The sequence below is a fragment of the Ranitomeya variabilis genome, chromosome 2 (genome assembly GCF_051348905.1).
Source record: "Ranitomeya variabilis isolate aRanVar5 chromosome 2, aRanVar5.hap1, whole genome shotgun sequence".
In the NCBI taxonomy this organism is placed as follows: domain Eukaryota; kingdom Metazoa; phylum Chordata; class Amphibia; order Anura; family Dendrobatidae; genus Ranitomeya; species Ranitomeya variabilis.
The window spans coordinates 329930708-329953387 of NC_135233.1; the positions used below are offsets into that span (position 1 = coordinate 329930708).

The window sequence follows — 22680 nt, forward strand, 5'->3', positions numbered from 1 at the left end:
AATAACGATGAGCAGGACTGTATTCCAGTGTATTATCACTGCGTTTGGGAGAAATTGTGTAACAAATTATGGGGTCCACTTTTTCTTATTTTCCATTGTGAAAATTACACATTGAAAAAAAAAAAAAATTTTTTCAATATGACGACTTAATATTAACAAAATTTGTGTAGTACCTGTAGGTTCAAAATGCTCACAATACCCCTGGATAAAATCCTTGGGGGGGGGGTAGTTTCCAAAATAAGGGTAACTCAGGGGGTTTCCACTGTTTAGGTACATCATGGTCACTCCAAACGCAACATGACACCCGCAGACCATTCAATTAACGTCACTCCCTTTCCGAGCACTGCTGTGCGCCCAAACAGTTGTTTTCCTCCACATATAGGGCAGTGGCGTGTTTAGGAGAAATTGCACAACAAATTTAAAGGTCCATTTTCTCCTGTTATGCTTATGAAAATAAAAAAGGGGATAAAAGTGGGTTTTTTTTTATTTTCACGGTTGTATGTGATAAACTTCTGTGAAGTACCTTGGGATTCAAGGTGCTCATCACACATCTAGATACATTCCTTGAGGGTCTAGTTCCAAAATGGGGTCACTTGTGGGGGGTTTCCATTGTTTAGGCACATCTGGGATTCTCCTAATGCTTCCGCTCTTCATTCCAACCATATTTGTGGTCAAAAAGTCAAACGATACTGCTTCCCTTCCGAGCCCTGCCGAGTGCCCAAACAGTAGATTTCCCCCACATAAGGGGTGCCGTGGTGGCGTACTCAGGAGAAATTTCAAAACAAATTTTGGGGTCCATTTTCATTGCGAAAGTAAAAAAATTTGGGGCTAAAGGAACATTTTGTGAAAAAAAGTAAAATGTTAATTTTTTCCTTCCACAATGCTTTAGTTCCTGTGAAGCACCTGACGGGTTAATAAACTTCTTGAATGTGGTTTTGAGGACTTTGAAGGGTGCAGTTTTTAGAATGGTGTTAATTTGGTCTCCCAAAGTCACAACAAATGTGAGGTGGTCCCTAAAAAATGGGTTTGTAAATTTTGTTGGAAAAATGAGAAATTGCTGATCCACTTTTAATTCTTATAACTTCCTAACCCCCAAAAAGTGATGTTTAAAAAATGATGCTGATGTAAAGTAGATATCTGGTAAATTATTTTTTAACTATTTAGTGTGACATAAGTCGTATGCCCTTAAACCAGAGGTAAGTTTGAAAATTGCAAAATTTTCGCCAGATTTCCGATATTTTCACAAATAAACGCAAGTCATATTGAAGAAATATTACCACTATTATGAAGTACAATATGTCACGAAAAAAACAATCTCAGAAACAGTGGGATATGTTGAAGTGTTACAGAGTTATGACCTCATAAAGGGACACTGGTCAGATTTAATAAAATTTGGCGGGGTCATTAAGGTCAAAATGGGCTAAAAACCACCAGTGAAAAATGCAAGTAAAAAAAAAGGAACTATAATAAATGTTGGAAAAACACTAAAACCCACTGAAGGTTAGGAAACAAACAAATATGATAAAAAAAACCCAGATGCTTCAGAAAAAAAAATGCCAGCGTTTCTTAAAGTGTCTTCTCTTGAAAAGCTCGGCAGGATCGCAAGACTGAAAGGACTTTAAAGGCGTATTCCCATCTCCAACATCCTATCCCAATATATAGTAGGTGTAATAATAATAATAGCAAATACCTCCAACTACAAATGTAGTATAGTTCTTCTGATTAGCGCTCTCATTCCTCATGTGCAGATATGGCAGGACCTTAGGTATCCACGGGTAATACCACTGATTTAGTAACAGTTAGCTAGCTGCTAGTGGTCGTAACCATGGATACCTAAGGTCCTGCAATGCCTGCACATGAGGAAAGAGACATAGCTAATCAGAAGAACTATACTACACTTCTAATTGGAGGTATTTGCTAATATTATTACACCAACATATTGGGATAGGATCTTGGAGATGGGAATACCCCCATTAAGAGTTTATCCAGATGGGTTGAGAAGTGGATACAATGGTGTCCAGTGTAGGCTGCTCTGTGAGTTACCACCTGGACTTTGGGCTGATACATTGGAGGAAGCTGAACAAAAAAGAACCCAATATATGGAGATCAAAAAATATATATATAAAAAATATACATAAGTACATAAAACAATAGTGAGAGAAACAATATATATATGTACAGGTCCTTCTCAAAAAATTAGCATATAGTGTTAAATTTCATTATTTACCATAATGTAATGATTACAATTAAACTTTCATATATTATAGATTCATTATCCACCAACTGAAATTTGTCAGGTCTTTTATTGTTTTAATACTGATGATTTTGGCATACAACTCCTGATAACCCAAAAAACCTGTCTCAATAAATTAGCATATCAAGAAAAGGTTCTCTAAACGACCTATTACCCTAATCTTCTGAATCAACTAATTAACTCTAAACACATGCAAAAGATACCTGAGGCTTTTAAAAACTCCCTGCCTGGTTCATTACTCAAAACCCCCATCATGGGTAAGACTAGTGACCTGACAGATGTCAAGAAGGCCATCATTGACACCCTCAAGCAAGAGGGTAAGACCCAAAAAGAAATTTCTCAACAAATAGGCTGTTCCCAGAGTGCTGTATCAAGGCACCTCAATGGTAAGTCTGTTGGAAGGAAACAATGTGGCAGAAAACGCTGTACAACGAGAAGAGGTGACCGGACCCTGAGGAAGATTGTGGAGAAGGACCGATTCCAGACCTTGGGGAACCTGAGGAAGCAGTGGACTGAGTCTGGTGTGGAAACATCCAGAGCCACCGTGCACAGGCGTGTGCAGGAAATGGGCTACAGGTGCCGCATTCCCCAGGTAAAGCCACTTTTGAACCATAAACAGCGGCAGAAGCGCCTGACCTGGGCTACAGAGAAGCAGCACTGGACTGTTGCTAAGTGGTCCCAAGTACTTTTTTCTGATGAAAGCAAATTTTGCATGTCATTCGGAAATCAAGGTGCCAGAGTCTGGAGGAAGACTGGGGAGAAGGAAATGCCAAAATGCCTGAAGTCCAGTGTCAAGTACCCACAGTCAGTGATGGTGTGGGGTGCCATGTCAGCTGCTGGTGTTGGTCCACTGTGTTTCATCAAGGGCAGGGTCAATGCAGCTAGCTATCAGGAGATTTTGGAGCACTTCATGCTTCCATCGGCTGAAATGCTTTATGGAGATGAAGATTTCATTTTTCAGCACGACCTGGCACCTGCTCACAGTGCCAAAACCACTGGTAAATGGTTTACTGACCATGGTATTACTGTGCTCAATTGGCCTGCCAACTCTCCTGACCTGAACCCCATAGAGAATCTGTGGGATATTGTGAAGAGAAAGTTGAGAGACGCAAGACCCAACACTCTGGATGAGCTTAAGGCCGCTATTGAAGCATCCTGGGCCTCCATAACATCTCAGCAGTGTCACAGGCTGATTGCCTAAAGGATTCCCGACCAAGTATTGAGTGCATAACTGAACATTATTATTTGATGGTTTTTTTGTTTGTTAGTAAAAAACACTTTTATTTGATTGGACGGGTGAAATATGCTAATTTATTGAGACAGGTTTTTTGGGTTATCAGGAGTTGTATGCCAAAATCATCAGTATTAAAACAATAAAAGACCTGACAAATTTCAGTTGGTGGATAATGAATCTATAGTATATGAAAGTTTAATTGTAATCATTACATTATGGTAAATAATGAAATTTAACACTATATGCTAATTTTTTGAGAAGGACCTGTATATGTATCTACAGGGATCAAATAAAACTGAAGCGTAATAATTTGTAAAATACCTTTATTAAATTTAATTGGTAAAAGAGTGGCACTACAATGTGCCTGTACTTGGTGAAAAGATAACAAATGTGTGCTAAAAAACAATTAATTATATGAATATGTAAAAAATAAAGCTATATATGAATAGCACAAAAGAGAACGGACACAAACAAAAGGAAATAATAAAAAAATATATTATCAAAAGAAACAATCACTTGAACCATGATGCGTGCAACCATGCATACAGGGGCATATATGTGTATGCAAATAAGAATAAGCGACCAACGCAATAGCAATCTGATAGTGCATATAACTTGTGCACTCAGGGGCATATATATAAGTGCAAAAATAATGCTAGCAAACAAATAGTGCAAGCAAAGTGCAATCAAATGTAGAGAAAATATGTAAATGACCATGTGCAATAAGAATTATATAAATAAGTATATATGTGTGCAAAATTGCAAAAAAGTGCATAAGTGCAAGGAAAATATAAATATAAATATATATATATATATATATATATATATATATATATATATATATATATATATATATATATATATATATATATATATATATATATATATATATATATATATATATACACTCACTGGCCACTTTATTAGGTACACCTGTCCAACTTCTAGTTAACACTTAATTTCTAATCAGCCAATCACATGGCGGCAACTCAGTGCATTTAGGCATGTAGACATGGTCAAGACAATCTCCTGCAGTTCAAACCGAGCATCAGTATGGGGAAGAAAGGTGATTTGAGTGCCTTTGAACGTGGCATGGTTGTTGGTGCCAGAAGGGCTGGTCTGAGTATTTCAGAAACTGCTGATCTACTGGGATTTTCACGCACAACCATCTCTAGGGTTTACAGAGAATGGTCCGAAAAAGAAAAAAAATCCAGTGAGCGGCAGTTCTGTGGGCGGAAATGCCTTGTTGATGCCAGAGGTCAGAGGAGAATGGGCAGACTGGTTCGAGCTGATAGAAAGGCAACAGTGACTCAAATCGCCACCCGTTACAACCAAGGTAGGCCTAAGAGCATCTCTGAACGCACAGTGCGTCGAACTTTGAGGCAGATGGGCTACAGCAGCAGAAGACCACACCGGGTACCACTCCTTTCAGCTAAGAACAGGAAACTGAGGCTACAATTTGCACAAGCTCATCGAAATTGGACAGTAGAAGATTGGAAAAACGTTGCTTGGTCTGATGAGTCTCGATTTCTGCTGCGACATTCGGATGGTAGGGTCAGAATTTGGCGTAAACAACATGAAAGCATGGATCCATCCTGCCTTGTATGGAGCATCTTTGGGATGTGCAGCCGACAAATCTGCGGCAACTGTGTGATGCCATCATGTCAATATGGACCAAAATCTCTGAGGAATGCTTCCAGCACCTTGTTGAATCTATGCCACGAAGAATTGAGGCAGTTCTGAAGGCAAAAGGGGGTCCAACCCGTTACTAGCAAGGTGTACCTAATAAAGTGGCCGGTGAGTGTATATATATATATATATATATATATATATATATATATATATATATATATATATATATATATATATATATATATATATACCAAATACTACTATAGTCGGCAGTGTTCACATGGATTTTAATACTATGTGCACCCAAAGCACATGTAATGAACGCCAGGCTCAAAGTAGAATAATATTATTAATTAAATGTATAATATATACCTTTTGGGTCCGTTCATCCAAGTACAGCGCACCCCGACGCGCGTTTCGGATACAATTCTTCGTTAGGGGGTGGTGTACAGGAGGAACCGGAGGGTCTATATATACAGGTGAGAGGCGCCGATGAAAGGAACAGAAGCACGATGGCGCATGCGCCACCAGGAGGACCCGGAAGTGTGCAGCGCCCGCGTCACGCGACCCGGCAGCAAAGGGGCCACTACCATGGTAACAAAGACGCGGGATACACACATCCCAGGACACAGGCCACACACGCGCACAGCAACGGTTCACAAACATGGGCGTATACATGAGGGAAAAGGAGCTGATGAAGAAAAAGGGGGTGAGTGCAGGAGAAATGAGAATGAAACTATGGATGGAAGGGACAGTGTAAAGGGGAAAATAATATGTCCGGAATAAAGAAAGAAAAATAAATAATAACTGTGTGTGAGGGTGATAAAGAATGATGAATAATACCAATAAAACACTTACAATCAACATGTGCACATGAATATGTGCGATAGTAATAATAATAATAAATAAATAAAAATAAAGAAAATAAATACATTTTCTTGTTATTGGAGGAAGCTGAAGAGCGTTTGCACAGCTGATGAGATTGCATTCACTTCTTAGGCTGCTTTGACACTAGCGTCGTACAAAGCACATCGCAATGCGTCGTTTTGGAAAAAAAACGCATCCTGCAAAATTGCTTGCAGGATGCGTTTTTTTCTCCATAGACTTGCATTAGGATTGCCATACGTCGCAACCGTCGTGAGACGGATGCGTCGTGTTGCGTCGGACCGTCGTCACAAAAACGTTAAATGTAACGTTTTTTGGTGCGTCATGTCCGCCATTTCCGACCGCGCATGCGCGGCCGGAACTCCGCCCCCGGCTCCCCGCACCTCACAATGGGGCAGCGGATGCGTTGTAAAACTGCATCCGCTGCCACCGTTGTGTTTTTCTTTCACAGTTTGCGTCGGTGCGTCGCATTGCAACGTGCGTCGTAGGACGCTAGTGTGAAAGTAGCCTTAGCTGACAGCAGGATTAGGAATGTAGCAGTCAGCAACCAATAAATGTAAACTAGAGAACTCTCATTCACTGACAGCAAGCAAATATCTTACTAAGGCCTCGTTCAGACATCAGATTTTGTCATGTACGAGAAAATTGGACCCATTATTCTGATCAGAATTTGATCTGTGTGGAACGAGTGTCATCCAATTTTCTCGTACATGGAGAAATTTTTTAAAAAATTCTCCACCTTCCCCATTCTGACAGTGTGTGTAAATTGGACCACGCTCAGATGTCATCCGAGTGCAGTCCGATTTTTTCACGGACACCTTGACTTGCATTGCTGATCTTGATCCAATCTTTGGATCAAAATTGGACTTGTGTGCGTTCGGTATAAGGAAAAAAAAAAAATTGGACAAATGAATGGCCCCATAGTCTATCACAGGAATAAGTAAAAAACCAACATCTGAGTGAGGCCTGAGAGTGAGGCCGGCGTCACACTCAGCGTAAGACAATACGGTCCGTTTTTTACGGCCGTAATACGGCCGTAATACGGAGAAATGTTCCCAAAATAGTGGTCCGTATGTCATCTGTAGTCAGGGTGTGTCAGCGTATTTTGCGCATGGCATCCTCCGTATGTAATCCATATGGCATCCGTACTGCGATATTTTCTCGCAGGCTTGCAAAACCGACATCTAATGGATTTATGTGCTCAAATGTTCGTTACAACATATATACAGTATCTATATATATATATATATATATATATATATATATATATATATATATATGTCATTGAGACACATTCTGTAGTCATTGAGTCATTCTGTATTTATATTTAATTCAGCGCGATATATGTGAAAAGCCGGTGATTCAATTGCCGGCTTTTCATTTCTCCTTCCCAAACCCGACATGATATGAGACATGGTTTACATACAGTAAACCATCTCATAAACCCCTTTTGTTAGTAATGTTAATGTTAGTAGTGTGTATGTGCAAAATTTGGGCGCTGTAGCTGCTAAAATAAAGGGTTAAATGGCGGAAAAAATTGGCGTGGGCTCCCGCGCAATTTTCTCCACCAGAGTGGTAAGGCCAGTGACTGAGGGCAGATATTAATAGCCTAGAGAGGGTCCATGGTTATTGGCCCCCCCTGGCTACAAACATCTGCCCCCAGCCACCCTAGAAAAGGCACATCGGAAGATGTGCCTATTCTGGCACTTGGCCTCTCTCTTCCCACTCCCGTGTAGCGGTGGGATATGGAGTAATGAAGGGTTAATGTCACCTTGCTATTGTAAGGTGACATTAAGCCAGATTAATAATGGAGAGGCGTCAATTATGACACCTATCCATTATTAATCAAATTGTATGAAATAGTTAAAAAAAAAAACCACACACACATGAAATAAACACACAGGTTGTTTTAATATTTTATTGCTCTCTCAATCCACCTGAAGACCCTCGCTCTAAAAAATAATAAACCAACAACATACATACCTTCAGATGGTCTGTCACGTCCCACGAAGTAAATCCATCTGAAGGGGTTAAATCATTTTACAGCCAGGAGCTGTGCTAAAGCACTCGCTCGTGCCTGTAAACCCCGGGTTCTGAAAGGAAAGCAGGATGATCTGTACTTACCTTGAGTCGCGGAGATGCGCCCTCTGCTGGATGTCCTCATATGAACTCGAGCGTGGGAACTTTTCCAAGGCTCCAGTTCATGAGGACATCCAGCAGAGGGTGCATCACCGCAACTCAAGGTAAGTACAGATCATCCTGCTTTCCTTTCAGAACCCGGGGAGCGAGTGCTTTAGCACAGCTCCTGGCTGTAAAATTATTTAACCCCTTCAGATGGATTTACTTTGTGGGACGTGACAGACCATCTGAAGGTATGTATATTGTTGGTTTATTATTTTTCAGAGCGAGGGTCTTCAGGTGGATTGAGAGAGCAATAAAATATTAAAACAACCTGTGTGTTTATTTCATTAAAATACTTTTTAATAATGTGTGTGTGTTTTTTTAACCATTTCATACAATTTGATTAATAATGGATAGGTGTCATAATTGACGCCTCTCCATTATTAATCTGGCTTAATGTCACCTTACAATAGCAAGGCGACATTAACCCTTCATTACCCCATATCCCACTGCTACACGGCAGTGGGAAGAGAGAGGCCAAGTGCCAGAATAGGCGCATCTTACAGATGTGCCTTTTCTGGGGTGGCTGGGGGCAGATGTTTTTAGCCACGGGGGGGGCCAATAACCATGGACCCTCTCCTGGCTATTAATATCTGCCCTCAGTCACTGGCTTTACCACTCTGGCGGAGAAAATTACGTGGGAGCCCACGCCAATTTTTTCTGCCATTTAACCCTTTATTTTAGCAGCTACAGCGCCCAAATTTTGCACATACACACTACTAACATTAGTAGTGTGGAATATGCAAAAAAAAGGGGATATGAGATGGTTTACTGTATGTAAACCATGTCTCATATCCTGTCGGGTTTGGGAAGGAGAATTGAAAAGCCGGCAATTGAATTACCGGCTTTTCACTAACACCGGTGCGTATTTCTCGCAAGTCACACTGATGGTCCGTGTGGAATCCGTATATTTATCGCCCCCATAGACTTTCATTGGCGATTTTTTTGCGCAATACGGTGACAAACGCAGCATGCTGCGATTTTCTACGGCCGTACAAGACCGTATAATACGGATCAGTAAAATACGGCTGATAGGAGCTGGGCTATAGGGAATCATTGGGCCGCGTGTAATGCGTATTTTACAGATGTAGTTTATGCGCTCATACGTCCGTAAAACTCGCTAGTGTGACGCCGGCCTGAGAAAGTGGAACACAAAACATATTACTTTGCATTTATGCACAAATCAAACTTCATTAATATAAATTTGGACAACTTGTGTAACGCTCCGACAGGGATGGGTGAAACCTTACTCTAGTCCTGACTATCAGACAATGGCCGTCCTTCACACCTGCCGGCACCAGCCGATGAACAGTGTGTGACGGCAGTGTCAGCCTGGTCCTATTTACAGAGGAGTGGGGACACACTTCAGGCTCTCCTCAAAGAAAAGTCACTTTTCCTTAAATAGTGAACAATATGGAAACAGCTTTCCCAACCACAATGTGGCCTCATAATGTGACTCAGCCCCACAGCAGACGTTGTTGTCTAAAGTCATTTTCTCAGAGGGTAACAAAGGGTAATGGCAGATACAGCGATAATAATAATAATAATAGCAGCAATATAATGAACCTAATAAGCTGACAGGTGTTCTCCAAGTCACTGACACCAGTGTGCAGCGCCCCAGAGTCCTGGTCGTTGCAGTAATGTCGCTCTCCCACCAGGGGGAGTGATATTACGTCTGATGGTACTAAAGGAGTTCATCTGATCAGGTATCACAAACCATACACTACACTTCACACTCCAGTCCACCAGGGGGAGCCTTGCTTCTATCTATTAGGGCAGTCCTCACACACAGTTAAAACTGGTGGGCTGGATAGGAAGTCAGTCAGAAGCTGCCTGGGTTCGACCCAGAGAGGACCTGTCAGGCAGACAGGGGGAGAAGGAGGAACATCTGAGCTGCAGACAGAGGTCCCTGTCAGGGGTGGGATCCTGACAGAGACCAAGCACGAGATAGAACGTTACGGAGCTGCGCGTGCACCCATTGCGGCAGCATCCTAAGAAAGGACAAGAAGCGAAGTATATTGTGGAGAGTGAGAAACGAAGTCACAGCACAAGGAGATAATACCGGGAGGAGTTCTGCCCCAAGATCGGCAGCCTCCTTCTGAGGCGCGTAGCCGGTGGCCGGAACACCGAGGGAGTAATTAACTCTATGTATTACTCCAGAGAACGGCAGGACAGTTAATTCCAAGTTGGCTGCCCGACCTTAATACCTAAGAAGACACGGAGGCAAATTGTGGGAGAGGGGCGACGCTAGGGTCCCTATAAAATAGCTCCAGGCCTACCCCGTCATACGGGTGCGTCCTATCCATACCAACTGGGGGACACAGAGAGAATATCAGAAACATACACGACAGTTGTGAGGACTATCCCGTGGTGCTCAGCAGGGAGGTACTACAACACACAGGCGCTAGTAGGAAGGCTACTGATTTCCACCTGCACAAGGGAACTATGGATGTGCCTTCGGACCAGCCGGATTTCATCTGCCCTGTGAACGGTACTCTGGACTGTGGACTCCGAAGTCTTCAGTAAACGGTAAAGAGACTGCAACCTTTGTGTCCTCGTTATTTACTGCGCCTTACATCGTCCACCATCACCACCTACACATCTGGGAAGCACTGGAGACATACTTCACCTGTGGGAAGGTACACCATCTAGCTGCCATTCCATCACCCCAGCGGACCCCTAGCAGCGTCGGTCATCCTGACCGACTACCACAGGTGGCATCACGAACACCAGACAAACTACACCTTTAGTTGGGCGCCCCTCAAAGGGCCAGAACCCGGGTCGGGCCACCGCGACATCCCCAGAACCCAGAGGGAGATTGAGCCGGTACCGGGTACCCCACTGCCCTACTACGTGGGGGCGCTGCAAGTGCACGTAGCAACATAATGCGAGTCGGGGTCTTCTCTGTTGTTGGACTCAGTACGGCTGGGGTTAGATGGCGTCAGGATGTGCAATCACTGATCGCTCTGTGCAGGGGCTTCACTGCAGCGTAATACAGGTGAATGAGGTCACAATGCGACCCCTGGGGCGCCACAACAACCAGGAAAGTCGCAAAAAGCCCAACTGCTTCCAAAGTTTCTTTACTAGTTTGTAGCAGCCCCCGGGGACCACAATCTGACCCCACTCACCTGCATTAGGCAGTAATGTCGCAGCCCCCAGGGACCATAATCTGACCCCACTCACCTGCATTAATCAGTAATGTCGCAGCCCCCAGGGACCATAATCTGACCCCACTCACGTGCATTAAGCAGTAATGTCGCAGCCCCCGGGGACCACAATCTGACCCCACTCACCTGCATTAAGCAGTAATGTCGCAGCCCCTGGGGACCACAATCTGACCCCACTCACCTGCATTAAGCAGTAATGTCGCAGCCCCTGGGGACCACAATCTGACCCCACTCACCTGCATTAAGCAGTAATGTCGCAGCTCCTGGGGACCACAATCTGACCCCGCTCACCTGCACTAGGCAGTAATGTCGCAGCCCCCGGTGACCACAGTCTGACCCCACTCACCTGCATTAGGCAGTAATGTCGCAGCCCCCGGGGACCACAATCTGACCCCGCTCACCTGCATTAAGCAGTAATGTCGCAGCCCCTGGGGACCACAATCTGACCCCACTCACCTGCATTAAGCAGTAATGTCGCAGCCCCTGGGGACCACAATCTGACCCCACTCACCTGCCTTAAGCAGTAATGTCGCAGCTCCTGGAGACCACAATCTGACCCCGCTCACCTGCACTAGGCAGTAATGTCTCAGCCCTCGGTGACCACAGTCTGACCCCACTCACCTGCATTAGGCAGTAATGTCGCAGCCCCCGGTGACCACAATCTGAGCCCACTCACCTGCATTAGGCAGTAATGTTGCAGCCCCCGGGGACCACAATCTGACCCCACTCACCTGCATTAGGCAGTAATGTCGCAGCCCCCGGGGACCACAATCTGACCCCACTCACCTGCATTAGGCAGTAATGTCGCAGCCCCCGGGGACCACAAGCTGACCCCACTCACCTGCATTAGGCAGTAATGTCGCAGCCCCTGGTGACCACAAGCTGACCCCACTCACCCGCATTAAGCAGTAATGTCGCAGCACCTGGGGACCACAATCTGACCCCACTCACCTGCATTAAGCAGTAATGTCGCAGCTCCTGGGGACCACAATCTGACCCCGCTCACCTGCACTAGGCAGTAATGTCGCAGCCCTCGGTGACCACAGTCTGACCCCACTCACCTGCATTAGGCAGTAATGTCGCAGCCCCCGGTGACCACAATCTGAGCCCACTCACCTGCATTAGGCAGTAATGTCGCAGCCCCCGGAGACCACAAGCTGACCCCACTCACCTGCATTAGGCAGTAATGTCGCAGCCCCCGGGGACCACAAGCTGACCCCACTCACCTGCATTAGGCAGTAATGTTTCAGCTGCACAGTGTGATCTTTGGCAGCACCACCTGTGTTATGGCCGAGGTTTCTGGTTGGTTACACCAGGGCCACACTGGCATGTTGTCTCTCATCTGAGAGCATTGGGCTGATCACACTCTGATCTGATTTTCTCAGACGTGGTGAAAAAAAAAATCTCCATCTTCTCCATTCTCAGATGTCATCAGAGTGCAGCCTGACGTTTCCACAGACTCCATGACTTGCATGGCTGAGTGTAAATAGTGTATGCTGACATTTTTTCCCCAGACAGGCACCGTCCAAGAAAAAAAAAATCAGATATGTGCACAGCCCCATAGAGTATCATTGGTCGGATCGCACATTTTCCGGAAGCGTTTTCGCCCAGCACTTTTCAGTCGTATTTTCAGCGGCTCCACCCCGGCGTCTGTATAATAAAGTATATAAAGCAGGCAGCATCCAAACAAAGCCGCCCAAAGACAGAATATTAGGTTATGTCACGCATTGTCTTTTTCTGGCTGATTCTGCCTGAAAAGATGCCACAAAAAATGCGCAGTAATGTCAAACCTGCATTCTTCGGGCAGCTTCATTTGGATGTTGACGACTCTATAAACCTGAAAGTATGAAGCAAAGATGCCGGCGGCGGAGCTGCTGCAAAAACGACTAAAAAGGAGACACTCAAGGAAAATGACGGCCGGAATCGTAAAGACGTCGTGTGCACATGGCCTTAGAGGTGAATACATCTTACGCCAAAATTCAACAATTCACCAAACATTTCACACATCAGCAGTCACTGGACCTACTGAAGATTCTCACAACAGTCTGATGTTTCCTATAACTGCACACAAAGTTCACAGCTTAGAATTAGTCTGAAACTCCAAGAAAAGAAAAATTCCTAAAAAGTCAGCAACAAAGATAATGATGCAGAGGTTGTGCAGGGCAATCACTGAGCACTTAAATGGTTAAAACTATTAGCAAAATGTCTAATGGGGTAAGGAGACAAACTTACTGTGTGCAGCCCGCTCCACAGACAGAGAGTGAGTGACAGGCGAGCTGCCCGTGTGACAGAGGGAACTACACCACCGCCCCCAGCTGGTGAATGCGGGGTACTACAACAGCTGCATTCTTCCCCTGCCCAATGGGAAGGAGCAGTAGTAGTAAATATGGAGAGACATTGCAGAGTGGAAAGACCTGTTATATCTGGAGAAAAGGGGCATGTATCTAATATGTACCGATAGTGTCATATGTATGCCTCAAATAGAAGTTCTCTTTATTATATAATATATAGCTGGCCCCCGTATTTTTCATGGATTGAAGGGGTCCTGTTCCAAAAACATTCACTGCTCCCATAATTAAACCACACTGGAACTGACCTACGGGGGAGCAGGTGAAATCCCAGGTGGGCCCCTGTGCAGGAGCAGCGCTTATGCAAATTGTCTCTTCAAAGAGGAAGAGGACTAGAACTCTAGCGCCCCCTACTGGAAGCAGTGATCCTAGAAGCCAATAACGACCCTTTCACGAACCGGGCGTCATGACTTGGGATAAAAGTCAAACCCGAATCTTAATTTGCAAACACGTGTTTCAGGGTGTTGCCCCTCGTCAGTGCAAAGCTTGGCACATTACACTAGGTGCATTTACCTACTAAGGCTACTTTCACATTAGCGTCGTGCACCGCATGTCGCAATGTGACGTTGCGGTGCACCGACGCATACTGTGGAAGCGCCGCACAACGGGGGCAGCGGATGCTGTTTTTCAACGCATCCGCTGCCCCATTGTGAGGTGCGGGGAGGCGGGGGCGGAGTTCCGGCCGCGCATGCGCGGTCGGAAATGTTGCAGACGACGCACCAAAAAACGTTACAAGCAACGTTTTTTGGTGGCGACGGTCCGACGCAACACGACGCAACCATCGCACGACGGTTGCGACGTGTGGCAATGCGTCGCACTGCGTCGCTAATAAAAGTCTATGGAGAAAAAACGCATCCTGCAAGCACTTTTGCAGGATGCGTTTTTTCTACAAAACGACGCATAGCGACGTGCAGTGCACAACGCTAGTGTGAAAGAGGCCTAAAGTGCCCAGTGTATAAGTGTATAGAGGCCCGGGCTGCTCGGAGGACAGTGGTGTATCTAGCCTTTCCTGCACCCGGGGCAAAGGATCAGTTTGGCGCCCCCCCCCCCAACCTCCCCCAACCTCCCCCATTTGAACCTTAACTCTATTGAAACTGTATGACCCAGCCAAGGTACATTACTGAATCCCCATAATGTTAAAATAGATACCAATAAAAGTAAAATTAATTGAGACATCTGTAGGTTAAGTGTTTTTGAATATCCATATTGAATCAGGAGCCCCTTATAATCCTGCATAAAGGTTAATAATGGCCCCATAAGATCCTCCATAGACACATTTGCCCAATATAGTGCTGTAGAAATGTTGATTGTGGCCCCATAAGATGCTCTATACAGACACTTGCCCCATAAAGTGCTGCACAAACGTTATGTCCCCATAAGATGCCCCATACACACACAATTGGAGGCTGGCAGCTGAAGTCGGCCGCAGGCGCAGCTCACACGTCGCCGGCATCTGACGTCATTGTCAGTCGCCGGCGAGTGTGCGCTGCTGGAGGGAGCTCGCCGCTGGAGCGCACAGGTCAGGTGAGGAGAACTCTTTTTTTTTTGCGAACGGCAATCCGGGGGGCCCGGGGCAATATGCTGGACACACTGGGGCGGGCATATTGCTGGAGACACTGGGGCAATGCTGGAGACACTGGGGCAGATTGCTGGACACACTGGGGGCAATGCTGGAGGACACACTGGGGCAGATGATTGCTGGAGACACTGGGGGCAATGCTGGAGACATTGGGGGCAATGCTGGAGACACTGGGGGCAATGCTGGAGACACTGGGGGCAATGCTGGAGACACTAGGGGCAATGCTGGAGACACTGGGGGTAATGCTGAACACACTGGGGCAGATGATTGCTGGACACACTGGGGGCAATGCTGGAGACACTGAAGGCAATGCTGGAGACACTGGGGGCAATGCTGGAGACACTGGGGTAATTCTGGAGACACTGGGGCAGATGATTGCTGGACACACTGGGGGCAATGCTGGAGACACTGGGGGTAATGTTGGAGACACTGGGGGCAATGCTGGAGGACACACTGGGGCAGATGATTGCTGGACACACTGGGGGTAATGCTGGAGACACTGGGGCAGATTGCTGGACACACTGGGGCAATGCTGGAGACACTGGGGCAGATTTCTGGACACACTGGGGCAATACTGGAGACACTGGGGCAGATTGCTGGACACACTGGCGCAATGCTGGAGACACTGGGGCAGATTGCTGGACACACTGGGGCAATGCTGGAGACACTGGGGCAGATTGCTGGACACACTGGGGCAATGCTGGAGACACTGGGGCAGATTGCTGGACACACTGGGGCAATGCTGGAGACACTGGGGCAGATTGCTGGAGACACTGGGCAGATTGCTGGAGACACTGGGGGCAATGCTGGAGACACTGGGGGCAATGCTGGAGACACTGGAGGCAATGCTGGAGACACTGGGGCAATGCTGAAGACACTGGGGCAATGCTGGACACACTGGGACAATGCTGGAGACACTGGGGCAGATTGCTGGACACACTGGGGGCAATGCTGGAGGACACAATGGGGCAGATGATTGCTGGAGACAGTGGGGGCAATGCTGGACACACTGGGGCAGATGATTGCTGGAGACACTGGGGGCAATGCTGGAGACACTGGGGGCAATGCTGGACACACTGGGGCAATGCTGGACACACTGGGGCAGATTGCTGGACATGCTGGGGCAATGCTGGAGACACTGGGGCAGATTGCTGGACACACTGGGGCAATGCTGGAGACACTGGGGCAGATTGCTGGACACACTGGGGCAATGCTGGAGACACTGGGGCAGATTGCTGGAGACACTGGGGCAGATTGCTGGAGACACTGGGGGCAATACTGGAGACACTGGGGGCAATACTGGAGACACTGGGGCAATGCTGGAGACACTGGGGCAATGCTGGAGACACTGGGGCAGATTGCTGGACACACTGGGGGCAATGCTGGAGGACACACTGGGGCAATGCTGGACATATTGGGGCAGATTGCTGGACACACTGGGGGTAATATGCTGGACACACTGGGGGTAATATGCTGGACACACTGGGGGTAATATGCTGGACACACAGGGGAATATGCTGGACACACTGGGGGTAATATGCTGGACACACTGGGGGTAATATGCTGGACACACTGGGGGTAATATGCTGGACACACAGGGGAATATGCTGGACACACAGGGGAATATGCTAGACACACTGGGGGTAATATGCTGGACACACTGGGGGTAATATGCTGGACACACTGTGGGTAATATGCTGGACACACTGGGGGTAATATGCTGGACACACTGGGGCAGATTGCTGGACACACTGTCTGGGGGCAATGCTGGACATAGGGGCTAATTAAGGGATATTATTACTGCAGTGATATATTTATTTTATTTTTTGAGGACACTGTTTTAAATGGTGGGGCGGTCCTGTTACTGTGTAGAGTGACACTATGTCGCCTCTTTTTCTTCATGTGCTGTAATGTAGAAGTTGGGAAAAATTAAGTAATGTGTTCTGCAAGCGGAGCTCGAGATAACTGTGTTATTTCCTGCAGAGACAAGTCCTGGCTGGAAGAAGTGATGGCGGTCTGTGCTGGATGAAAGATGAAGGACTTCACCTAGAGACGTCACTGGTGAGTCAGTGTTACCTATACACTGACACTATACACTGTATACAGAGCTCCTGTATATAATGTCACCAGTGATCACTGTATTACATATACACTATATACAGAGGTCCTGTGTACAATGTCACCAGTGATCGCTGTATTACCTCTCCACAGACACTGCATACTAAGTACAGATCTCCTGTGAATACTGGCACTTATGGTGATAGTATTGTGTTTTTTTTGTTTTTTTTTATTACTGATCAGTATTGTAGTATTCAGTCACTATGTGGTGGTAATATGTGGTCTGGAAATGGTGTTGTGGTATTTGTCCCTTGTATGTGCTATTTGGTCACCAAGTGGTGGTAATATGTGGTCTTGACATGGTGCAGTGGTATTTGTTCCTTGTATGTGATATTATTCGATCACTGTGGTTGTAATTTGTGGTCTGGTCATGGTGCGGTGGTATTTGTTCCTTGTATGTGATATTGGTCAAAATATACCTAAATTGTATTGCATATTTTAACAAATATTTAATAGGTTACAGTAGAGTAGGGCCCGGCCATTTTTCTGGAATAATCTGGTTCAGGGATCACATGACCCCCGTCACAGGACCCCCGTCACATGACCGGGGGGGGGGGGGCACAGTGTCTGAACAGCCCGGGGCCCTGGCTACCCTTAATCCACCCCTGCTTGCCCCATGTAGTGCTGCACAAACGTTGATTATGGCCCCATACAGACTCTTGCCCCATATAGTGCTGCACAAAGTTATGGCCCCATAAGATGCTCTATACAGACACTTGCCCCATATAGTACTGCCCAAACGTTATGGCCCCATAAGATGCCCCATACTGACACTTGCCCCATTATAGTGCTGCACAAACGTTGATTATGGCCCCATACAGACACTTGCCCCATATAGCACTGCACAAACTTTGATTATGGCCCCATACAGACACTTGCCCCATATAGTGCTGCACAAACGTTGATTATGGCCCCATACAGACACTTGCCCCATATAGTGCTGCACAAACGTTGATTATGGCCCCATACAGACACTTGCCCCATATAGTGCTGCACAAATGTTGATTATGGCCCCATACAGACGCTTCCCCATATAGTGCTGCACAAAGTTATGGCCCCATAAGATGCTCTATACAGACACTTGCCCCATATAGTACTGCCCAAACGTTATGGCCCCATAAGATGCCCCATACTGACACTTGCCCCATTATAGTGCTGCACAAACGTTGATTATGGCCCCATACAGACACTTGCCCCATATAGCACTGCACAAACTTTGATTATGGCCCCATACAGACACTTGCCCCATATAGTGCTGCACAAACGTTGATTATGGCCCCATACAGACACTTGCCCCATATAGTGCTGCACAAACGTTGATTATGTCCCCATACAGACACTTGCCCCATATAGTACTGCACAAACTTTGATTATGGCCCCATACAGACACTTGCCCCATATAGTGCTGCACAAACGTTGATTATGGCCCCATACAGACACTTGCCCCATATAGTGCTGCACAAATGTTGATTATGGCCCCATACAGACACTTCCCCATATAGTGCTGCACAAAGTTATGGCCCCATAAGATGCTCTATACAGACACTTGCCCCATATAGTACTGCCCAAACGTTATGGCCCCATAAGATGCCCCATACTGACACTTGCCCCATTATAGTGCTGCACAAACGTTGATTATGGCCCCATACAGACACTTGCCCCATATAGCACTGCACAAACTTTGATTATGGCCCCATACAGACACTTGCCCCATATAGTGCTGCACAAACGTTGATTATGGCCCCATACAGACACTTGCCCCATATAGTACTGCACAAACTTTGATTATGGCCCCATACAGACACTTGCCCCATATAGTGCTGCACAAACGTTGATTATGGCCCCATACAGACACTTGCCCCATATAGTGCTGCACAAATGTTGATTATGGCCCCATACAGACACTTGCCCCATATAGTACTGCACAAACTTTGATTATGGCCCCATACAGACACTTGCCCCATATAGTGCTGCACAATCGCTGATCATGGCCCCATACAAACACTTGCCCCATATAGTGCTGCACAAACGTTATGGCCCCATAAGATGCTCTATACAGACGCTTGCCCCATATAGTACCGCACAAATGTTATGGCCCCATAAGATGCCCCATACAGACACTTGCCCCATACAGTACTGCACAAACTTTGATTATGGCCCCATACAGACACTTGCCCCATATAGTGCTGCACAAACGTTGATTATGGCCCCATACAGACACTTGCCCTATATAGTGCTGCACAAACGTTGATTATGGCCCCATACAGACACTTGCCCCATATAGTGCTGCACAAACATTATGGCCCTATAAGATGCCCCATACAGACACTTGCCCCATTTGTTGTTGCTGCGATAAAAAAAATCACATACTCACCTCTCCGTCGCTCAGGCCCCCAGCACTTTCAATATTCACCTGCTCCTCGTTCCAGCTGCCGCTCCATCTTCAGCACTGACATTCAGGCAGAGGGCGCGCTCTAACTACGTCATCGCGCCCTCTGACCTCAGCGTCACTGCTGAAGACGGAGCAGCGCCGGAACGAGGAGCAGGTGAATATCGCGCAGCGCTCCCCTCCCCGTTATACTCACCTGCTCCTGGCGCGGTGCAGTCTCTGCTTCCCCGGCGCCGGCAGATTCTTCCTGTACTGAGCGGTCACTGTTACTGCTCATTACAGTAATGAATATGCGGCTCCACCCCTATGGGAGGTGGAGCAGCATATTCATTACTGTAATGAGCGGTACCATGTGACCGCTCAGTACAGGACAAGGAGGCTCCTTGGACCGCCGCATCATCAGGTGGCCCGCTGGCGCCCCCCGTCAGCTGCGCCCAGGGCACAAGCCCCGGCTGCCCCCCTCTGGATACGCCACTGTCGGAGGACACAATGTTAGCACCAGCTCTGCACTCCGTCTCCTTTCTACAAGAACTGGCAGAATAACGTCCGGCTCCTCTGGATTTAATGAGATTCTGCGGCTGCTGTTTCGGATTAACATACCCAACAAAACTAGACTTTCCATTGATTTCCTGCTCTTGTTTATACAAAGAGGAAGCGAACTGCATCACGTATTGAACAATATTTGATAAATGAGCCCCTGTCTTACAAAAGCACATTCCTCCAGAAGAATAAGACTGTGTACACACAGGAGGTGACCCGCGGCCCAGTAGAAATGGAGTCTGAAGCACTTGGCTGCGACTACACCTAAAATACAAGAGGTTACAAAATTCCTTAGTGGAATTTACATTCCAGTCACTAAGTACTCGCACTTTGCCATCATGTCAGTTTCCACTGCTGCCCTCCTGCAAAGGGGCTAATGCGGCCAAACCTGCAGCCATAAATATGTACATTCATCCCCCTGCATTGCTAAGGGTGACATACCCATTGGCATTCGCAGCATGAATTTACTGTCATGTTCATACCACTGAAGACCCCAATCACGTCATGTAGTGTATATAATGTCAGCTGTTTTATACATGAAATGTGAACTAGGTGCTGTGGTTTGTGGTTGTGATAGTGCACAGCATAGAGTGAAGATATACACTGGGATCTAGGACATAAGGACAATAGGCTTAGTACATACTGTTATAGAATAGTAACTGTAGTTAGCTGAAGGTATAGGATACGATAAAGTTAATGTTTGGGACTAGCCCGCAGTGGGAGGGGGTGGCACTTCCTGATGTTACGTCTGATAGGGATTAACATTATACAAGGTCAAGTTCAAGTGCAGTGGGCTGCTAGAGCCAGCAAGGAACATTCATGGCAGTGGGAGGCCTCACTAGTGTCCCCGGCAACATCTGAAGCTGAAGGCTTGGTATAGGACATGGGACAGTGAGACGGGAAGGTAACAGATCCCGAGTGCACTGTGGGACTGGACGGGTGATCCCAGGGGCAGACAGGAATAGTCAACGTAGGGATAGTCCAGGAGGAACGGATTGCAATGTTGGAAACGTAGAGTGTTAAGGAACAAGGAGTGCGGCGCCCGATACTGCGCGCTACAATCCGATGAACGTGAACTGTGCAGTAAACCGCTGCTTGTTAATACAAACTGTGTGTCCCCTGAGCTATGTGTGGCAGCTCCGGAAGATGGAGGCCTGGACACAGCTGAGGCCCGCGGCTTACACGTGAGTGTGATGCTCCTACACTGGGCAGCACATTTAGACGGGGACACGATTTTCCTGTCCAGTGCTGGGGCGATGTGAAGCAGCAGCTTGGTCATGGCTACTGTTTGCAAGTCACTTTACGCATATGTATAAGACTTCTAAAAACAGCTGAGCTTCTACCTTTAAAACTATTTGTTTTTAGGACTAAATTCCCTGCACATATAGGGTTTAATGATAAAACATAGGTTGTCTGCAGCCACCACTAGGGGGAGCTTAAATGGCTTATTGTATACACTTGTATAGAAACTTGGTTCCAGCTTACCCAGTTGCTCCATGCTCATCCACCTGGGGCCCAGACTCCGGCCTCGCCCTGGCCTCACATCAAGGAAAATAGAAAAAATTGGAGTCTGGCTCAACACGTTTCGACTGCACTAGGCAGTCTTACTCATGACTGCCTAGTGCAGTCCAAACGCGTCGACTGGGTCATGTCGACCATGTAAATGTTTCTTTTGTAAGCACTATAATTTCTTTTGAAAAAGAAAAAGAAAAGGAAAATCCAGTCCTGTTGAGCCAGACTCCAATTTTTTCTATACACTTGTATGGTTAGGTTTTTCTATATATCGTAAATGATGCAATCATTATTTAAGCGCCCTTTAGTGGTGGTTGCAGATAAACCCTAGGGGTTTAACTACTTGCATAGCAGCCATTGCTATAGGACCTGGGGTGTAAGGAGCCCACACCTTCTAGAAGCAATAAATACAAGGGAGGAGCAGGGAGCCTTCAGCTCCCTACGTCACCATTCACTCTGTGACCGCTTATGTGTCTCTCCAGTACCGGCTAGATATTTTAAAGAGCAATTTCTATGTGGGGCACTTATGAGGCATTAAACTGCTTGGAATTCTAATGGGGTCATTATACTATGTGGGGACACTATGGGGGCATTATACTGTGTGGAGTGCTACGAGGGGCATTACACTGTGTAGTGACACTAAGGGGGCATTATACTATGTGGGGACACTAGGCGCGCATTATATTGTGCAGGGCCATAAAAGGGCAATATGCTATGTGTGGGTCACAAAGGTGGCATTATAACAGGGTGTGAAACTGTGTGGAGTGCACTAAGGGGTCATTATACTGTATAGAAGAGACAGAGGAAGCTTCATAGGGTGTAGGAGCACTAATGAGACATA

At 46.4% G+C, this 22680-nt stretch overlaps 1 protein-coding gene across 1 annotated transcript in view; it reads right to left on the reverse strand.

The window, feature by feature from the left end:
* The window catches only part of FHL1 (four and a half LIM domains 1), a 90808-nt gene extending 77194 nt beyond the window's left edge, over positions 1-13614 (reverse strand). Inside the window, exon 1 of the mRNA XM_077285310.1 lies at positions 13586-13614. The gene's annotated coding sequence lies outside the window, so the exon portion shown is untranslated. The remainder of the gene's footprint in view (positions 1-13585) is intronic.
* Positions 13615-22680: the final 9066 nt, after the last annotated feature.